The sequence below is a fragment of the Macrobrachium rosenbergii genome, chromosome 43 (assembly GCF_040412425.1).
Source record: "Macrobrachium rosenbergii isolate ZJJX-2024 chromosome 43, ASM4041242v1, whole genome shotgun sequence".
In the NCBI taxonomy this organism is placed as follows: domain Eukaryota; kingdom Metazoa; phylum Arthropoda; class Malacostraca; order Decapoda; family Palaemonidae; genus Macrobrachium; species Macrobrachium rosenbergii.
The window spans coordinates 41,313,917-41,336,081 of NC_089783.1; the positions used below are offsets into that span (position 1 = coordinate 41,313,917).

General features: G+C 33.4%; 1 long non-coding RNA gene across 2 annotated transcripts in view; it reads right to left on the reverse strand.

The window, feature by feature from the left end:
- Positions 1-22,165, reverse strand: part of LOC136828808 (uncharacterized) — an 855,933-nt gene that overhangs the window by 561,312 nt on the left and 272,456 nt on the right. For both annotated transcript variants that reach the window (XR_010850235.1, XR_010850234.1), the window contains exons 7-8: positions 8,582-8,927; positions 7,106-7,530 (exon numbers count right to left, since the gene is read on the reverse strand). This is a non-coding gene — a long non-coding RNA (uncharacterized lncRNA). The remainder of the gene's footprint in view (positions 1-7,105; positions 7,531-8,581; positions 8,928-22,165) is intronic.

Consider the following 22,165-nt stretch of genomic DNA (forward strand, 5'->3'; position numbering starts at 1 on the left):
CTGATTTCGAGAGGAAACTTTTAAAGGAAAAAGTTCGTGATAATTGCACTAACGACAAATGACAAGACGTAATAGAAGGAAATAAAAAAAAAAAGGTTTGGGCTAGAGTAAGGAATAGTAAACTCTTAAAATGACATGATACGGAGAAAGTTTAGAGATTGGGGTGAAGAAAAAATTAAATATTTAGTTCTACTTGCGTCTGAGTCTGCTTGTGATTGTGAGAGAGAGAGAGAGAGAGAGAGAGAGAGAGAGAGAGAGAGAGAGAGAGAGAGAGAGAGATTAAGATATGTTGGTTTGGAAGATAATGTGTACATGTATGTAGCTTACCCACTCTTGTTTAATGTTTTACGTGCATGTTTCAATATTCCGCGTCTTTATTTTTTCATAATTTTATTAGATAATTATATCTTTGGCATGCTCTAGTATCCCCCTCAAGCAATTCGCTTATTTGTTTCAGTTTGCACTAACTGTCAATACTGGAAATTCATTGTGGCATTTCTCTTGTTTTCAATGTCGCTCATCGATTGAATTTCGACATCAACCCTTTTTCATGTAATTTCGTTCTTTCCTTATGTTATTGGTTCTGGAAATAAAACTAAGTCACTCCAACGACCCCGCTATTTTGGGGAAATTACAGTATCGGAAGAAATAGTAGAGCAACATACAATGATTCAAAGTTATGTTTTTCCCCAAGCGGATGAAATGGAAAGTGTCATTCCATAAGTAGTCAAAGTCTGATGGCAAAAAATTTAATAAGTGGAAAGACTGCAAAAGTAGTTTTAATTGCACCTGATAAAGAGTCAACTATTATAACATGGAACGTGCGGAATGAGATACCAGCAAATGCTATCACCCGGTGTTACGAGAATCATATTTTGATACAATTTTTTGACAATTATATTTTGTTGGCATACAGTTCTACAAAACCTAGTTTGGAAAATTATTTTCAATAGTGAAAAAATAGATGGTTATTACTGTGAGTGGGTTAAGTGGGTGGGAATGTTGGTTCAATTATTATTCTATTAAATTTCATTACCACACTGATCTAATTTTGCAAAATGTCTCGTATAACCAGACGGGTAATTCGCTTAATATAAAACCCCATTATCTTTAAAAGTGCTATTACCAGAGACAAAACACGAAGGCGCTTTTAGGTGGAACTTCATTCTTAGGGGCATCTGGGGGCTCTTAACACAAAATTTCACTTTTCATTTCAACAGTAAATGTGATAAAAAAAAATATCTACTGAGAAAATGGTATTTTTTACGTTGTCATAATACTTTTGTCGATTTTCATCACCATTTTTGGGTTTTTTTAATAGCTTTTATGAATTTATAAACTAATTTTCACATATAATACGAACATGCGCTTTATTCGAATTTCAAAACAAGAAAATAAGAATTTCAAAAAGGAAAAAAATGTAAATCAAATGAACGCTGAAATGGCTTGTGTCCTTTTCCACTTCTTTTATAAGTGACAAAATGGAAAATCTATTTATCGCCTTTACATTTAGGATTACAAAACGAAGATAATCCTCCTATTCAAAATTATTTCGTTTAATACCTATGAAGAGATGGAAAGAAATGATACCCCACATTCAGGCAACATTTCCAATTTCTTAGTTTTTTTTTTTTTTTTTTTTTTTTGTCTGCTGATTGAAATCATCAACACAAACCTATTTCCATTTTACAATTCTTCTGCTCAGGAATGAAGATGTTGAATCTTATGTGGTTTGATATAAAAGTGAACAACGGAAAAAAAATGTATATCCGAATCTAACAAAAGGTACGAACTAACATAGCGTTCCATTTTAAATAATGGTCTAAAGAACTGAAAAACATTCATGTTAAAGGCAGACTGGCTTTTGGCGAATTATTCATTTGAGAATTTCCCTAAATACAAGTAAGATTTCAAGAGCGTTAGAGTTATTTCGTCTCTTTAATGTTGATATTCATATATGTGAGTTCTGAACATTTTTTGGAGCTTAATGAACTCTTCTAATTATCACAAAAATATATGAAATTTTCAATACACAAATACTCGTATCCTATATGATGCAGCCATGAACAGAGAATATTTTAAGAAAATTATCTCCCAATAACAATGGAGTAAAAAACTAATTGGTAAAAAAATAAATGCAAATATGGAATGAAGTAAAGTGGCAAATTCGAAGATCAGCAATTATGCCAGTAAATACTGTGTTTATATTTGTTAAAGAAGACATCTACAAAATATTCCTTGTAAAATACTTTTCCCGCATATTCTAAGAAAGAATTGAACGTCTATTTCTTAAAGAGAGAGAGAGAGAGAGAGAGAGAGAGAGAGAGAGAGAGAGAGAGAGAGAGAGAGAGAGAGAGAGAGAGAGAGAGGCATGCTTAAGCATTTTCATAGGGTATTTGAATGTTAACCACAAAATGCGAAATTAAGTACTGGTTTTGTATCAAAGGAATACACATTCGGGAGCTTTTCAGTTTCATTGACTCCTCTACTGATCAGGGATTTTAATCAAGACAATATTATTTCCCTAGAAATCTGTTAAGCCATCTAAAGTTATGAATACTCAACAGAAGGGTGAGCCATACTACATTAAATCATGTAAAGAAATGTTGGCAAAATATCATTGTATTATACATACATATATATATATATATATATATATATATATATATATATATATATATATATATATATATATATATATATATATATATATATATATATATATATATATATATATATATATATATATATATAAAAAATGTTGGCAAAATATAATATATACATATATATATATATATATATATATATATATATATATATATATATATATATATATATATATATATATATATATATATATATATATATATATATATATATATATATTGATAACAATTCAACGACCGTAAGTGGAGAATGAATCTTAGGCCAATGCTGGATAATCGTAAGAAGTACTGGTAGAACTACCAATAAATCGTAAACTTGTTTTCAACCTGTTGGTGATGATTGCATAGATGCGTGTTTTGACGACATGTCTCAGCGTGGTGTGGACTTACACCAAGAGTAGACAATTAGCATAATGAAAACTTAATCAATAATGATTCCAAACTGACTCCGATAAGGAACCAGATTGATGTTTTACTTAGTCCCACACTTTTCTTATTTCACACACCTAATGCATGGGAAGACGATTCTGTCTTTTTTCCTAAAAATAATTTCCACATATTCAGTTTGAATAAGATTTTTATTGTTTCAAACAGTCGTGTGTAAGTCCTGTAAAGGCTAGGATGGAAAAATATATTCCAAAGAAAAAAAATTAGCCATGTTTTTTTAAAAATATATTAAAGCTTTAAAAGAGTAATAAATAAATTGTCAAGCTTCATATGAGATAGGATACCTTAAACATGAAGTGAATAACAAAATATAAATAACAGTGTCATAAATTTTTCCACCATCAGCCATTCACTTTCGAAGAGACCATCACAAAACCTTTCTGCAATACAAGGCAGATCCGGGCAGCGGGTTAGGGGGTGTAATAGGCAATATCTAAAGAGAATGGTCCGTACGAATGGCTGAACAGGGAAAGAGAGAGGACAGTTTATTTTATGCAGAGAATTTATTCACTGTCCTCCCTTTCTCTTTCTCTTAGTTCACATTCTCCATGAGCAGTTTTTCCTCTGACTCTTAAACTTTGCCACTGATTTTCCATAAAGAATTTATATTTTCAATGAACGTTAATAAACGGTACAAATGAACGCCAATAGATTTTTTCAGTGAACAAAAGCAAGATTTAGATTTATTTCAAAACACTAGAAATTGGAAAAAAAGCCAGATTAAGACTACAATGATATACACACACACACACACACACACATTATATATATATATATATATATATATATATATATATATATATATATATATATATATATATATATATATATATATATATATATGTGTGTATATATATACACACACATATACATATATATATATATGTGTGTGTGTGTATATATATATATATATATATATATATATATATATATATATATATATATATATATATATATATATATATATATATATATATATATATATATACACACACACACACACACACATATTGCATGACCGGCGATAACCCATTTTTCAGTTCTACATGATGGAATATCTTATGCTTGAATTTTAAAACCCACCAGTGTCCTGCTGATCTAAGTTATAAATCATGTACCTGGCAGTTAGTCGCGTTTGCAAGGCCGTACCTAACTAGAGAAGGACATGGGGCTGGAGACACCCCCATTTAGAGGTACCTATTCTAAAGCGGAACCTAAGTAAATGAAAAATAAGAACAGCCGCAACTTTCTTAAAGATAAAAGCTCACAAAACAAGGGCTCTTATTTATCTAGCGCACCGTAAATAAAGGCGTAACAGTGTCTTTCATTTATAACAACATAATGAAGCACTTGTACAGTACAACCCTCTTCAGCACTTAACAACTCTGGCACGTGGCACTTCACTCTTCCTTCTGGATAAGATCATCTACTGTATATTCTTGGGCAGTTTTACACAATTTAAATTTTACCTACTGGTGTGAAATAATCGCTTTATTCAACACTGAATTTGAAATGCCGTGCTGTCATAAGAAGGTTCTGACATCCAAAATATAAGATAATAAGGGAGAGGAAGCTGGTATTCGGCATCAAATAGCAACACCGAAATTCCATCCACGAGTTATGCCCAATGATATTTTGTCTCTTGGTGATAATTAAACATTTGCAACTTCGTGTCATCATTGAACAGAATGAGTAAATCAATCACTCTGTGAAACAATAAAAGGATTTCGATATACAAAGCATTTTGTATATCAGAGGAAAGAACTGATGACGTCATATTCATTTGCTGGGGCTCTTTATAATAATAATAATAATAATAATAATAATAATAATAATAATAATAATAATAATAATAATAATAATAATAATAATCTGCGAGATCATCATCTGGGAACGATAAATGTAGATAGAATGGCCCATTAATGGCAAGGGCTAGAGCATTCCCCTTTGAGGATATAACAGGCCTTATCCCCATGGATTACCATTAGATACGCAACATAGTTCATATGTTTAATACCCAGGTGAGCGGCTCTTTATATATGAGTATATACAGTCTGTGGCATTATGTGTATCTGATATGCTTCCGGTAATGGAATACATTACTGCGACCGAATAGACCTGCTCATTATCGCGGAAATAAGCATTTGAAATCAAGCACAATGACTTCTATTTGAGCATAACAAACTCTCTCATGTCTGTGTCGTTAAACGTACGTTTGTAAGCACCCATATAGTCCATCATCATTCATACAATGCATGATTCTGGATATTCTCTCTCTCTCTCTCTCTCTCTCTCTCTCTCTCTCTCTCTCTCTCTCTCTCGTAATTAAGTAGAAGCGGAATCCCAAGTAGGTATTGTATAATTTCTAACAGAGAAAGACGGCGGGAATTAAAGCCACGTTTTATTTAGCTCATAAATATAAATATGCTCAGAATATGAAGGAAAGAGAACTGTTCATTTTATTAAGTTAATGTTTCGACGTTCAAAATACAAGAGAGAGAGAGAGAGAGAGAGAGAGAGAGAGAGAGAGAGAGAGAGAGAGAGAGAGAGAGAGAAATCAAATATGAGCTAAATGACAGCAAGGGAACTCCATCTAATAATCATGCGCTGGAATATTAAGTGTCTTGGTAATAAGGAACAATTTGCAGCCTTCCTTCATCATTTAAACCGAATGACTAGAGAAGCCACTTGGTGAAACAGCAAACAGACTTTCAAAACACAAACAGATATAATTTTTTACGTCGTGATGAAGGTTATATAGCGTAATATTCATCCATTCAATAACAACAATAATTATCTGAGGGATTGTGATTCGGGAACGTAAAGGTAAATGTAATAAGTCCATAAATATCAGTAGCTGGAACCCTGCTGGAACCTGCTGGAACCTTCCCCTTGCGAGGACTAAGACAGGATAAGCCTTTCCTATCTCCATGGATTTCCGTTACGTACACTTCATAGTTTATGCGCTTAATGCAAGGGTGAATATAAATATGTATGTACGTATACACACACACACACACACACATCTATCTATCTGTCTATCTAGCTATCTATCTATCTATTCATATATATATATATATATAAAACATTTGACCAATTTTTTCTAACCTTTCGTTTTACATGTCAAGAAATTTTCCTTTCAGAAATATATCTTTATTTGTCACTATTGCATAAAGAACGTACTTTTTTTACTGCATAATAGCTTTTTTGCTATTACTATTATTATTTCCCATTTCAGTACAACATCTAATATTAATTTAATCAAGAAACTCAAACTGGTACTGAATTACTAATATCGAATCACCACGCGTCTTTCAAAAGGGATTACTACTACTACTACTACTACTATACTGCTGCTACTACTACTGTCATTATTTCACAACTAAACAATACAACTGAATATTGAAGGATCGTCGTATATTGCTTTCCCATTTACTCAAGAAATTCAAACTGATACCGAATTGCTTTCAGGTTCGCAGACGGAAGGGGAAGGCTAATATGCAAATGCTTTTGGATAAATTTCATTTTCCTTTCCAGAGGGGAATTTAACGCTGACCAAGGATATATCACATAGTTTTAGGAAGCCAATGCCAATAGTCTGCAAAGAAAGTCTAGTGGATCTGAAAATGGTAAAATGCTGAAACATAATATTAGATGGAAGAATAATAGAATTTGGAGGAGTTGGGGCGTGAAATGTCAATGTGAAGGGAAGGCTATGATGGACTGAATGCCAAGCAATATGACAAACAAGATATGATTACATAGATATATCTGAACGTTATTTATTATCGTCGATATTTCACTGGCCAAGATATCCCCCTTTTGAAACAGGTAAACTGATTAATCAGGAAGTCCTTTAAATTGAACAATTTAACCATAGTAACACTATGTGTTTATAATATACTACTGTGCCACTATGAATAATGATCTACCACAATCACACTAGATTAATCTACAATATCTATTGCTGGATCAAATAATCTCAAACTCACCTTGAATTTTGTTGTCAACGACACCCTCGTAAACAGCGGCGACAAAGACACCTTCCTATTACAGTCAGGTTCCATTCCTTGTCGTCCTCCATGACCACAGTGACAGCAATATCCAATTCTCGGTCTTCGTGAAAACTGTCAACTTAAACTTGCGGAAACTGACATATCTGTTGTACAATTAGCGATTGCCTTTTGACAGTCTTTTCAAACGATCAATTCTTCACACACCTGGCTCTGCTGAAATTCGTTTGTGAACAACTGTATTTAATAACGCTGAATAAATCTTATTATTCTTCAGGGTTGGTGATATTTCCTCTATTATATTGTTCCCCTCAAGGTTACAGACTCTTGAGAGATAACAAATTCTCAATATTTCTGAACAGCTCTAACATCAGGAAAGTGTTCTGGTTCCAAACTATTCAGCCCTGCAACAGAACAAAACATAAGTTTTTACTGTGCATTACAATAAATATAAATCATTACTACCTAATGGCAAAACAGTGATTCGATAAAACTCATTTAAATACAAAGGAAAGAATATTGTCGATTCAGCCTTTGGCAGGTGTGAAGCTGCAAAAAGTGCATTCGTTTTTACGTTGAACAGCGTAAATTCCAAAGTCACAGACGTATTACATTCCATCCCAACTAAATGCTACGAATATAGTGAAGAAAGTAGTTGTTGGTTTAGAAAAACGATGTCTCACCTTCTTTTGTATAGTAACAAATTACACTACTATCAATGGAAAAGGAAAGTCATATATAGCCACCTTCCAAACCTATAGACTGTGCATCCCAATTCACTGCAGCATAAAAAGCTCCAATTTTATATGTATGATTCGGTATACTGGTTGAAAGTCATCATAATTTATCTATCTGAAAAACTCTAATTCTTCCTTTCACCTATGCTAACAATTTACCACTTTATATATTTCTGCAAATTCCTTTCTTTATTTTATTGGCAATTTAAGGATTGGGCATACTCGCCAAACACAGCTTTTTCATGGCCGGGGAGAATCAACCTTTTTGTGAGGATTCTCTGTTCCCCTTGACTTCGAGAGGCACTTGCTGGTTGAGTGGCCCAGTCTTGGGGATATTAGAAGCCGTTACCTCTCTGAGGTTCTTGACCGGGATGGTAGGTTCACCCTTGCCAAGATCCTTAGAGAGGATGTGGTGTATGATGCCAGTGGTATTTTTAAATTTACTGTCGACGCTGGTCTTCTCCCAAAAATATAATACTTCATTCATTTTCATTTAACTTTTAGTTTTTATAGCAGCTATGTTGTTCATTTAATTGATATCGGCACCAATGAACCAGTTGTCACGAAGCCAGATAACTCAAGATCATTCAATCATTCATTCAACTGCCACACTTCCCTTCTACAGAAAAGAACTGGTGGAACAAACCCTTCATACATTCTATTTGTATGTGTAAAAATATTCAGTTATCTATTTATAGACATTTAATCTCAAACTCACCTTGAATTTTTTTGTCAAGGTTACCCTTGTAAGCAGCACTGACAAAGAGTCCTTGCACCTTCTTGAAACGACGTAGGGAGCAGCAACACAGTCCGGTTCCATTCTTTGCCATCCATGACTACGGTGACAGCAATGTCAAATTCTCGGCCTTCGTGAAAGCTGTCAATATTAACTTGCCGAGACTGACATAGCTGCTATACAATTACCGATTGCCTTTTGACAGTCCTTTCAGATGATCAGTTCTTCTTCAGACACCTGACTGTGCTGAAATTCGTGTGTGATATTTTCTCTCTAATATGTCGTTCGCCTCAAGGTTACAGACTCTCCAGAGATACAAAGGTCATCTCTGCAACAGAACAAAATTACCTAAGTTTCTGATGTACATTAAAATAAATATAAATCATTACTACCTAACGATAAATTAATACTGTCAGTTCAGTCTTTGCAGATGCTAAGCTGCAACAGGCGCATTCGTTTTTATGCTGAATATCAAACATTACAAATTCAGAGACGTAATACATTTCATTCCGTCTAAATGCAAAGAAGATGAGACTACCCCGTATAGTGAAGGAAGTAGATGATGTTTAAAAATAAAAACGTTTCAGCGAGTTTTGTGTTCTCATAGATAACAATGTCATATTTTGCCAGCCGTCGAAGTCTATAGGATATAGAATTTAGGCCAAAGGCCAAGCACTGGGAAGTCTATAGGTCGTGTATGCCAATCCATTCAAATATACAAGGCCCCTACTTTAGATGTATGATTCGGTACATCTGTTTAAAGTCAACATAACCGAACCATCTAAAAAACTCGAATCCTTCCTTTCACCTATGCTAACAATCTTACCATTTTATATATTTCTGCAAATTCCCTTTTTCTTTCATTTGCATTCAACAGCCACACTTCCTTCCCACAGAAGAGAGCTGGTAGAACCAACCTTTCATAGATTATATTTCTACATGTATAACATATTTAACTATGCATTCACAGACATTTAACTGTTAGCATTATACATTTTTCTCTGTCTATGTGAATGGCGTATTTTACCTCCCCTAAGTCTCAATCTTTGTTTTTTTGTTAACAATTACAGTGTTAATAAAACTGATCATTTTGTTTTTCTCCCATTTACTTCGTCTTACTTTGCTAGTAATATTTAAATTTTGTATGTACTCAATACATTCAAATTATGCCAATATATATTCTGTTTTAGTTTGCACCTGATGTATGGATTTTTTTTTTTACTTTCCCAAACACAGCCATGATAACTGGATTTGGATTCCGGCAATGTTGGAGAAAAAAATAAATTTTTGACGTGACATGCTGAAGTTTTTACTCTCCTTCCTATTCTTTTAAGTATATATATATATATATATATATATATATATATATATATATATATATATATATATACATATGTTTATATATATTATAATACTGTATATGTATATATATATATATATATATATATATATATATATATATATATATATATATGTAGAATCTACTGGTCACTTTAACCAGACACATATGTAATTCTAGTAGCCACAATGCCCTCTTAACTTCTCGAATCCTTCGCGCTTTTTTGGATATGCTAGTAACTACGCCAGGTCGGCAACGTGACCTCCCTGTGAATATGGAATTCGGGTTCGCTTCCCGCGACCGGCGTTCACGGGCTCTTCAATTTCTTCCGTTTGGATCCTTTCGGCTTCGTAGTTACAAGCATATCCAAAAAAGCGCGAAGAATTCGAGAAGTTAAGAGGGCATTGTGGCTATTAGAATTACACACACACACACACACACACACACACACACACACACACACACACACACACATATATATATATATATATATATATATATATATATATATATATATATATATATATATATACTATATATATATATATAAATATATATATATATATATATACTATATATATATATATATATACATATACATATATGTATATATATAACATTTATATGTATATATATTACATATATATATTACATATATATTATTACATATATATACATATATATATATATATATATATATATATATATATATATATATATATATATATATATATATATATATATATATATATATATATATATATATATGCACATTTACACAAGGCATTAACTGCAATACACTTGTAAATGGTGTAAGACATCACTAGCAACAAAGGGCACCAAATGGGGCGGGAGGGCTTCCCTGAAACGGGTTCTGTCTGTGAAACAGGGCAGGTTATTCTCGTAGACTTAGTAACTTGACGAATTTGTTATACCTAATTTGGGTATACATATGACTTACTATCTGGAAAAGAATACTGTGGGGGTAAGACATCAATGGCACCAAAGGGGGTTGGGGTTGAGAGAGAGAGAGAGAGAGAGAGAGAGAGAGAGAGAGAGAGAGAGAGAGAGAGAGAGTAGAGGGGTGTTAGGGAGAAGAAAGAAGGGAGAGAGAGAGAGAGAGAGAGAGAGAGAGAGAGAGAGAGAGAGAGAGAGAGAGAGAGAGAGAGAGAGAGAAGTTTATCGGTTGTCGTCCAGAGTTATCCCGGGCTGCACCGAGTTGGTCAGCTAGTGTTATATATAGCATGAGACAATATTAACTGAAGCTTTTTGAACTGAGTCTTGAGTAACAGTAATTTGCTAAAATTTCTAACATATGTTTCCTTTTGGTATTTTTACTCCCAACAACATTATCTACAAATGACATTTCTCCTCATCCTAAGTTTCCGGTTGTTATTTCCATTTACATCACCGCGCATCGATCATGGTTGTCATTGGTATAATGGGTATTTTATACCTGGGATCCTCAATCACTCATAAATGAGAGCTACATTTGCCAAAATGCCGTTCGCAACATGCGGATGTTGGATACCCACACAGTATAGTGCAATCAGGTCACATTAATAAAATAAAGTGCATGCCGTATATTGACTTCCAATTTTGACGGATTTGTGTCTTTTGATTAACTTTCGTTACTTCAAATCCACAGAGGTATTCGGATAAATAACATAACATTTTTACAGATTTTGAAGGCGTTATATTTTGTGAGTCAGTAACCAAGACAAATAGTAAAACTCAACAGGGAGACTTTGAACTTTTAATAGTTGGTATATCGTAAGAGCTTATTATATTTCTACTTATTAGTTCTATGTGAAACATCCGATGCGGAAAGATGATTTATACAAGTTTGCTTCCTATTTTAAGTTATAATTATCAATATACAATACAATATTCGATTATAAATATGATAAAAAAGTATTATGCATTTGATCAACAGCCCTTTTTTTAATATGATCCGACTTTCTTCTCAACGATAGTTGCCAAATTCTAAGCTTAGGAACATCAGACACGGAAAACACAAGTTGAAGAAACGAAAACTTGTTAGTGGGGGTTATCCTTCAAAAGAGATCGAGTACAAGACTGAATCGCTTGGAAGTTTTAATTTCACACGGGTACAGGTACGTTGTGCAATGGAATACCTGCTAAGACTGTTTCGTTCGGAAGTAACAGAAAACCTTTGTCAGAAATTCAACAGCTCCTCCAGTTAGAAATGTACTGTCGCGTGCCCTGATCAAACTCCGGCAGCGATTAGATACTGCACTCGTGTATGATTTCAGAGGCTGAATGATACGTGAGGCAAGGCAGAGGAGTCTGTTTTCGATTTTTTTTTTTTCAGCATTAAACCCTGTTAATGTTCAGGCAGCGTAAAATATGCTGTATATTTTCTTGTTGAAAAGATCTATTTATTTCTCTTATATCCTATTGGAATTAACGTTTTTTCTCATTTCTAATCTTATTATTATTATTATTATCATCAACCTGAAGCAAAGAATATCTATACCCTTATACTTATGTTTTTAAGAGGAACCTTCACGCGCACGATTATATTGTGCTTATGTCAGCATCACAGACTGTTAATGTTTGGCAGCGATAAACTCACTGTATATTTTCTTGGTGAAAAGATACATATTTTTTAGCAACTCTTTGGAATCTACGTGTTTTTTTTTTTTTTTTTTTTGCTTTATTTATCATTTGAACATTCTATTTTCAAGGCGATAATTAAGGTAAAGAATCAGTCGATTATTATCGGTCGTGAAAGTTACCTTTAGGATAGTATGGTTGTTATAATAATTTGCTTTGAAATAAATTTCTTGCCCTATTCTGTTAGATTTGTTAAGTATAAAATAGGTTAGTGATATTTCACGTCACTACTTACTGTTTCCATTTCTATTCTGTCTCTGATTAACCTTTACTTTCATATTATTATTATTATTATTATTATTATTATTATTATTATTACCAAAAGCAAAGACAGGCTTTCATCTTTGAATAGTCATACCCTTTCACTTTAGATTTTACGAAGAAACTTGGCACGTACAATTATATATTTCCCAATGTTCTAACATAAAACATAAAATATTTTAAAATTATTTATATTGTATCACACGATATATCAACCGTTCCTCTGTAATTCATGATTACAAATAAGACTTTTACTACCTTGTTTGTAAGACATCCTTCACATTTTACCCACCTACGGTATCCTTACTATGAAATATATTAAACTGAGAAATTGCGAGTCCATAATTTTATTACAGTGTGTCATTAAATGGAATTTACATTTTAAATCACGATTCCCTCTTGAAGCTTTCCATCCATTCACTTTTTGAAAAGCAACTGGTACCAGTCGCCTTGCAAGACAGTGATTTTCAGAGAATTTTGTAATTTTACCTGTTTCCAATAGTTTCGTAAACTATAATCCACCTCTTTGGCGTAACACTGACAACCATTTTGTCATTCCTCACTTTGAGTTGTGGCATGTACTACCTCGACAGTAATGATCACACATGTCGAACCCTACAGCGTTCTTATGTCATCCAGGTGTACGAATTATATTTTCTTTGCGCTCGTATCAGACAGAGATGCGGTGATTACGAGAGATGTTTTTTTGTGGTTTTTCGAATAATAATCATACCCGCATGAAAAGTGCAGCCCATTTGGCAAATCAATCCAGTCCACTTTTACGTGTGGTGCGAAAGCTGTTCCTGGGATTCAGTTACAGAAATTTTCTACAAAAACCAAACAAGTAAAATATGCGCCGAAGTTTCTTTGGCGCAATCGAGTTTTCTGTACAGCCGTTAATGCGCATAATCAAGGCCACCGAAAACAGATCTTTCTTTCTGTGGTCTCGTTATAATGCTGTATGAGCCGCGGCCCATGAAATTTTAACCACGGCCTAGTGGTGGCCTATCCTATATCGTTACCAGAAGCACGATTATGGCTAACTTTAATCTTAAATAAAATAAAAACTACTTAGGCTAGAGGGCTGCAATTTGGTATGTTTGATGATTGGAGGATGGATGATCAACATACCAATTTGCAGCCCTCTAGCCTCAGTAGTTTTCAAGATCTGAGGGCGGACAGAAAAGTGCGGACAGAATAAAGTGCGGACGGACATACAAAGCCGGCACAATAGTTTACTTCCACCAAAAACTAACAGAAAACTATAATGGAAGAGACGACTAATCCAAAAATAATTATGAAATAAAGTATACTTTTATAACATAAATATATTAAGGAATGACTAAAGGAACACTAGATACGCTCTTAATATGCTCTGCTTCTACCTAAATACATAAATACAGGATGGAGGTGGAGGTATAAAAGTGTTAGTCAAGAAAGTCTTGTCGATAGTAAAATTCGGGTTTATTGAATATAAATTTCCTCAGGGACATAAATATGAACAAAAGTACCCATCAGCACAAAAAAATTGTATAATAACGAATGAAAAAGGACACTGATCGACATCAAACGTCAGTCATAAGGAATCTTTTTTTCATTTTCCATTACTATTTGGAAGGGAATAAGCCACTCGTGAATACGACAAGAAAAGGAAAGATGCTAAGAGAACAAAATGATTTTCACGGAAAAATAGTAATAATAATAATAATAATAATAATAATAATAATAATAATAATAATAATAATAATAATATCTATTCAAGAAACACTTGAATACCAAACAGCTTTCAAGAAATGATCTCAAAGAAAACAGATATTCTAGTTTCTTCAAGAACATGTTATCTCCTCCGCACCAGTAACTTCATGTAAACGAGGTAGGTTGCTTAGTAAATAAAAAAAGAGTAATAAATATATCTTTGTGCCTTTTTCAATTTATGGCAAAATATGGCAATAGTTCCCTGGAGTGAAGTTATATTCCCAAGAATAGAATTAGAACTTTATAACAAAATATATGTTAGACGGAGAAACGGTGAAAAATTCGAGTGGTAATAAGAAATACGAGTACAATAAGATTTTCTTTATTTAAATTTAATCAGTCATAGACAACTAATGATAATAAGACTAACAAGAACAAAAAACCTTTTAAAATATATATATTTGGGAAAAGTTTTATTGTACCCCACTTCCAATGGATACTGAACTTGCCAGTTACTTCTTATTCATATCTATTCAGATAGTTCCTCTTCATCCCTTGCAACTTTTCCGTGTCTCCAAAGGCCCTTGGGACATACGATACTGAAGTTCTGTTCCCCTGGACAATGTAACAAGCTTGGAATGTCAGTTATGGGCACAAGTTTCCCAATCTCTCTCCCATGGCCGTCAGAGACTACCACCACACCTTTTGTTATCAACTCCCAATAAGAGAACGGTCGTCAAGTGTGCTCACGGTCTCTCCCTCGAGACGGGTAAAATTTCTTCGTTAACGATCTTTATAGTTCAGGTAAGGTTAAAAATATGTTTTACGAGAGGGGACTGAAAGCGAATGAAACATTATATATATTTTTTTCCATTTGCTAAAGCCTTAAAGATGCCCTTCGCTTCCACAAAGACATGGTATCTTAAGACAATAAACGACCGCTTCAAAACATATTTGGGGTAGCTAACGACTAAGGGCGTAGAGACCTCAGCTTACTGGAAATAGTTTGGGGATCATTCAAAGGATTTCTAGGATTTGTCCTCAATTATAATGTGTGTGTGTGTGTGTGTGTGTGTGTCACGCTTACCTAGTGTAGACTTTCTTGGTATGAAAAGATTTGGTCTGCAGGTTTTCTTTTAAAAAGGTCATTGTTAAAGACCTAGTGACAATTGAAATCATATGATTACTATCTTTATATATATATATATATATATATATATATATATATATATATATATATATATATATATATATATATATATATATATATATATATATATATATATATATATATACATACATACATACATACATACATACATACATACATACATACATACATACATACATATTAGCAGCCAGAGAGAATGCAATTTCCTTATTCACTTTTGAGATACATAAATTTATCCATTCTTAATGTTTAAATATATAAATGCTATTTTCTAGTATATTTGGAGTGTATAAAATCCTTAGCAAAATGTAAAACTTCTGACACAAATGCGCTTTAAGCAGATTATTAAAAATGAATACGATAATAATAATAAAAGTGCATATACATCTAACATTTATAAGAATCCCTACGCAATAAAAGGATGAAAAATGATTAACGATGATTTTATTTTCTGTTCTATGCTGGACTTCGCCGGATAGAAACAAGAACTTTGGATTAATAAGTGGCATCCACTTTAACTGGGAAAATTTTTAGTGTAATTCACTGAAAACCTCTAAAAATGATAAGGTTTTCGTGAAAATTTAATGACAGAAATATGAGGTTGGGGAATAAGTGCCATAAAAAATTAATATTAGACAAAGAGGCAATTAAATAATTTTGCTTCATTTATTAGATTACATAACACGCAGCTTTACATCTAACTGTAGAGTCATTTCATTTAAATTGTATGCTTCCTTTTAATTCGAAAGAGATAATTATTAGAAAATAGGTAAGGTATGGGAGTGGGAACTGAATATTTATTGTAGAAACTAAGTTTAATGTTTCTTCCTAATATTATCACCACTCCAAAACCGTAGAAAACAGAAAGGTTTTTTCTTCCTGACTTCCGCTTTATATATATATATATATATATATATATATATATATATATATATATATATATATATATATATATATATATATACATATACATATATATATATATATATATATATATATATATATATATATATATATATATACTGTATATATATACATACATATATATATATATATATATATATATATATATATATATATATATATATATATATATATATATATATATATATATATATGGGTCTCTGGAATCGAAATTTAAAATAATACAGTTACAATATCTGTCCTTCAATTATCTTCTGACATATGTCAGCAATGCCATTTCCACTTTCATATTTCTGACAGAATCTACGTTTCTCAACATTTTGTGCATAGAATAGCAAATAGTAGGGGCAGGGAAATACCGTACACTAGCTTATTTTTGTTTATCAGAATTATAATTGAAATCAACTTGTCGGAAATGCAGTTAATTTCTCCCCATGAATTTCTTAAAAAAAAAAAAAAAATTGTGTGCAAATGTGAAATAGACGACGCTCTTTAATGAGTGATACGACAATATACATAAATGCTTTAACGTGAAAAAAAAGATCTACGGAATTCAAACAATAAAGAATTTACCCAAAATTCGTTACTGAACAATTTGGAAGTGGGGAGGATATAAACCCCTCCCAAGAAGAGAATAGGGAAAACAAGGTGGGGTGGGGGTTGATGTTCATTCACACTAATGAGAGGCAGGGGAAATAAACAAAGGGAAGAAGCGGATAAAAGAAACAGACGCTAAGAGAGAGAGAGAGAGAGAGAGAGAGAGAGAGAGAGAGAGAGAGAGAGAGAGAGAGAGAAATGAATGGAAGAGTATATTTACTGGGAGTTGATAATAACAAAATTAAACTCAACAATAAAACAAACAGAAAAGTTAACAGACATCCAGCAGGAAGGGGAGAGAGCATATATTAAATAAATTATTTTAACTTAATGAATTGAGCTATGTCACTGAGAGAGAGAGAGAGAGAGAGAGAGAGAGAGAGAGAGAGAGAGAGAGAGAGAAAATAATCACATTTAACGCAACAAGATGAGATGTAAGGTTTTCGCTATTGTCGTAGACAATGGATACTCAACGCTTCTAGCCGTAAATTATTTTCAGTCAATTGACGAACGCTAGTGAATGTAGGCAGTGGGTAGACTAAAGTATTTATATGGAATCTGCCGCTGTAGAATGACAATGTTGGTGGCAATAGAAACGGCAGTGGCCCTGTGATGAAAATGGTTAATCCGTTGTTGTTTTAGTCCTCGTTAGCAAGCACTTTGGGTTATTTCTTTCTGGTGGGGGAATCGTCTGGAACACTTATAGAATGGTTGACTGACGGACTGATTCACGAAATATAGGTTATCAAGCCAAGCAGTCGGGCACTTACGACCATTCAGCGCTTAAGACAGTGTAAAAGAAGGATTTGAAATGTTGGTCAGCAAGATAAACAGATCCAGGAAAAAGTAAGTCAAGTACGTGATTTCTTTGCCTTTCTAATAGTCGCAAAAAAATTGATTCCTTTCTAAAATAGTAAATATTCCTTCAATTCCTTATGTATACACTAGAGTCTATTGTAACGTACCTACTTATACGATATAGGTATAATTACTTAAATGTAATCTTTAACTTGCCATACAAATTCGTTTTTACATTCGTCCTTTTCCATTTCTTAGAAATCCTCTAGCGGTTTTGTCCTTCGGATCTTCCTGTTCCCTTGAATGCGAATTCGTTCCCCATAAGCGTTGTCTCAGGATATCATTTCAAACAAAGGATCTCTTCCTTTTGTCGGGAGTACATTGAATCCCACGGGGAACTATTTAGCATGTCTTGGAAATAAAGATTGAGTGGATTGTTTTCTCGCTTAAAAAAGATGAATACTTCTTGGTTTGCTATAACGGTATATTAAACACTACAAAATGATCCTCTCACACAGAGAGAGAGAGAGAGAGAGAGAGAGAGAGAGAGAGAGAGAGAGAGAGAGAGAGAGTTTAAAATGAAAGTAATACAGTGGTATAAAATTATGATACTACACTTATTTGCATTGTGGGGCGTACAGAATATTCGAAATCAAGTGCCTGTTATCTCTCTCTCTCTCTCTCTCTCTCTCTCTCTCTCTCTCAAGTAATTTTTTTAAAAGAACAACGATCTACCTTGCACTTTCTTTTAATTTAGAATTTTGTTTAATTACTGTAAAACTAGCTACATGTTCTTTTAGGAGTGAGTTCCTTATAGAAGGACCTACCCTTAAAAGAAAATAAGAAGAGAAGCAAAATTCACAGAATGTTTTCAAAACCAGAATAGTTTCTTAAAACAGGAGGAAAGTCCATTGTTGGTTACCGCCGGGGTTTATCGTTTAATTCGAATGAGTCCGAGATTGATGTCTTCTTTTGCCAGGACTTTGTTATTGTTGTTGGGGTGTTGGTTAGCGCATAATGAGTCTTAGTAATCTTGTCGAATAAAGTTCTCATCGTTGAAGTCCTCCTTAAATACAGTACTCCAGTACACACACACACACACACACACACACACACACACACACACACAGAATTTAACGTTCGAATGCAAGGGATGAAACTGCTTTCCACCCCAACACTCAGGAATAACAGGAAGGAGATGTGTCCCATTTTGTAATTAATGAACTCATGAGATGAAGGGTTAACCCCTTCATGATAATGAGAGCACAATCCATGTGTAAATGAACAGAGGGAAGTGGGTGTTCAATGAATGTAAATATTCGAGCGCAATTATACTGCAAGTCGAAATTCATTTCAAACATATTGTTTGCCTGAAAAGAAATTAATATACGAGATAAATGCATCATTACATTATTGCGTAAGGAGTAAAATATCAAGTTGAAACGAAACATATCAGATAGAAGGTGAATTCTGATATGTAGAAAAGGTAAATAAATATCAATGATATTCCGAGAATCTCACGTTATTTGGATTTTGAAACTATTCCTTGGTATGAAAGATATAATTTTATGTAAAAGATTTTCAAAAAGGGGGGTATTTTCTCAAAAGAAAAGTAAAAACAAAAGTAGGATATTTCACCTTTTTCGATACCGAAAATTACTGCTGAAGGAATAGAAAAACAAATGATAAGGTTGAACTAATGGGCCACTATGATTACTTAAGGACGTGTTTCTTTTAAATTTCCTGCCCTACCATTACGTTTTAAAGACCGTTTATGACACTGATAGTTGAATAAAGTAAAGGACTACGATATTAAGATTTTAGTGATCTGTAGGGACGAGAACAATAATACAAGGCATAATTATTTTGGGAAAGCTGATAAATGATCAAAGTTGATTGATTTATTGATTTATGGCTACTAAAAATGGCGTCACATCATCTAGGGATCAAAGTTGAAGACTTAAGAGCATTCAAAACGGAAATGTCAAAAAGGAGTGATAAAGAAATGTTAGCATTCTTGATTTTCATGAGATGACTAGAAAGGGAGTACATAGCAGTTGCATGACATGAAAACTCAAAGAAGAGAACGTAAATGGAAAGAAAAAGTGGAAGAACCAGATATCTAACCAGGTTATCCTAGTAATGCTTGAGGTTTCACGAAAACATAAAAGCTGTAGAAGGGAAATGCTTACATACTGAATATGAGATTTTTTTTCAACTAATGTCTTACCCTCAGGTAACATATTAATGGCCATGAAACATTTTCCAAATAAAAAAAGAACCAATAAACGCACAGCTTAATATTAAGTGGAGCTGTTTTACAGAAGTATAGAGCTTGTACGGTCAAATCTGATCATACTCATGCACATATTACGCTCATTCTATATTTTTTTCAAGAAAAAATATATTTCGCAACAAGCAGAATTTTCTTGAAAAAAAATTCTGCTTGTTGCGAAATATGACACAGAAACGAATCTATATGTATGTTTTATACAATGAAAAATTACCGTTTGAGATCAGTAAAATGCCTGTTTTTCTTCCACGGTGAAATGTGGCAAAGGTACGTATTTATATTTATGTTACATACAAAGGAAAATTACCAGCATATAATTTGGATAAATTGCAAAGGTCAGTCGAACAAGATTACCTGCTTGATAAATGTCCTGAATAGACAATGATGCCAAGCTTCTAATTGTGTTCGCAGGATCAAGCAGCTTGTTTCACTGACGAATCAAGAATCGAAGACTCTTCCAGATAACATAATTTTGGGAATACTTGCTAGTTCTAAAAAAGAAATATGGCTCATGTTCAGACAGCCTTATAAAATGATATTCAACGTCAGTTATGGAACGACCCTACCAAGATAAAATGACATCAATTTTCTCAAAGTTATCGCTGTTAGGGCTATTCATTCAGTTTTTTTTTCTCGTTATTTTCTATATTTACTTTCTCTTTGAAAGCTAAATCGTAAGAGATAATTTTGAAGGAGAACACTTTTAACGAGCACGATACAGCTTTCCCCTAATATCGGAACATCAGTTTTAAGATGAGGATTAGAGTAGGCTCTAAGATTCTCCCATTGGGGTGTTCCGACACTCTTAAGGAATCCTTTTTAGTTTTTCTGAAAAGAAAACTATTGTGCCGGCTTTGTCTATCCGTCCGCATTTTTTTCTCTCCGCCCTCAGATCTTAAAAACTCTGAGGCTAGAGGGCTGCGAATTGGCATGCTGATCATCCACCCTCCAATCATCAAACACACCAAACTGCAGCCCTCTAGCCTTAATAGTTTTTATTTTATTTAAGGTTAAAATTAACCATGATCGTGCATCTGGCAACGCGACAACACTGGCCACCACGGCCGGCTGAGAATTTCATGGGCCGCGGCTCATGCAGCATTTTACCGGGACCACCGAAATCTAGATCTGTTTTCGGTGGCCTTGATTATAAGCTGTACAGAAAACTCGATTACGCCGAAGAAACTTCGGCGCATTTTTTGCTTGTTTAGAAATAGCTCAGGACTTTCTTCCCATATCCTTTCGGTTTCACAATAGCCATTATTGTACAGGCTCTGAAGAACGCCGCATAAATTGGATTCTTTATTTAACTTAATGTATTCTTGCAAATGGCACGCTGTACTGGGCTATGGAGATATAAATGAATAACCAGACATTTTGTCTATTTTTAAAAAGAGGCGTTGTAGACAGTGACAATGATGATGAAAGGAATTTCTAAAGAATCCTAGATTACAAAAGAAAGATGTATAGAGTTTTCATCTCGCAGAGTGAATACAGCCACATTTTTCATTAAGTTTTTCTTTATCCAAATTTCGTATTATAGAAGCTTATTCATAAGGGGGCTTTGACAAATGATAACTTTTATGTATTGTTCAGCGTTATATCTCAAAGCCTTTTCTGAACAGAATTTCTTTTACATCATAGCAATGATATCGAATCATATGTGAGGGTCGGTTTTCTGAGCATTATATTTTGCAGCACGTTTCGTCTCTTGAATACTGAGTTTAATTTCATTTTAATGTAGATATTGGCAGACATCTGAATAATTACATCATGTTATTAAATGCATTCCGAGAAGCTGCGCCGAGATTTTCTTACGCTTTCTGTCGTAATATAAATGATACCATT